Here is a 1,251-nt window from a genome sequence, read left to right as displayed (position 1 = left end):
GGGAGGGGGGGCACTGCGCCCAGCGCCGCTGACCGGCGGCGCAGCCCGGCCGGATAAGAAGATAACGGCGCCGCGCAGGGGGTGGCTCGGAGACACGAGATAAGCCGACTCGTCGCGACACCACGCGGCGCCCAGGTGGCGCTGCGTCGGCATCCGAGGAGGAGGATAGAGGTGGAGACCACCAGCCGCGCAAGGCGTAGTAGGGCAGATCGAACGTCGACGGGAAAAGTATATGGCCCGTGCTATAGAGTGACGGTCGACATCGCCTGTCCGCGTTTGCGGGGGGCCCTATGTGTGCAAGCCCCGGTCATGTTGCTGCACGTTCCGCTCCACGTCGCTGCGAGTTCGCTTTAGGGTCTCCTGGCGGCGGCGTGGGGCGGCGCGGTGCGAGTGACAGGGCCGCCGGGGCCGCCCGCCTGCATGGTGCCCTGTTCCGCGGCTGTCCGTCCGCAGGACACCGCGAATGACCACCGCGACGGACGCGGACGGCTGGAGGACGCCCGGAAACCGGTTGTAGTACAGTGCAGTCTGTATCCGTACGTACAGTTCCGGCTGAAGGGCGTGTTATTTCGGCTCCTGATTCCGTTCCGCAAACAAAATGCATGCATGGGAGCTTGAGAAAGGGCGGCCCTGGTGCAAGATGGGAGCGCGCGCGCGAACACTCACTCGCTCCATCCCACACTCCCTCTCTCTCGCACACACATACACGCCAATCGCCTCTCGAGCCAGACGAATGAGATGCTTTTCAGGTTTGTCTACTCCGCCACAGAGCCGCAGTAAGAAAGAAGGGGTGGGAGAAGGGGGTGAAAAGTAAAAAGCCGCCGGCTCTAGGCCTCCCATGGCTTGGCTTGCCTCTCTCGCTCTTTCTCGCGCACCTCGATCGCACACCGATCAGAGAGAGAAAGAGAGAGCCCTGGGGGGGGGTAGCCCTCTCTCCAAATTTCTCTCTCTCTCACACACACACTCAGCCGGATCAGCCTCCTGCTGTCTCTCTCCCACTTGCAGCCCTCGCTACACTCTCGTTTGTCCGCGCGTGTGGGTCTCCCGCGGAATGCACGTTCCGTCGGCATCACCTACCCCCTAAATATGATTCAACTCCCGCGAATTTTGATTTTCTCGCGGTCGGCGCCAGGCTTCAGGACGATCGCTGCCAGCCGGGGTGACCCACCGCGTTAGCTCATTTTTTAGCAGATGATACGTAGTAATCAGCAGCTTGTACTCAAGTAAAGTGCAAAAGTCCGTTTGTTAGTT

This window comes from Frankliniella occidentalis, unplaced genomic scaffold (genome assembly GCF_000697945.3).
Source record: "Frankliniella occidentalis isolate FOCC.00 unplaced genomic scaffold, Focc_3.1 Scaffold1026, whole genome shotgun sequence".
NCBI lineage: Eukaryota > Metazoa > Arthropoda > Insecta > Thysanoptera > Thripidae > Frankliniella > Frankliniella occidentalis.
This window is presented reverse-complemented; position numbering follows the sequence as displayed.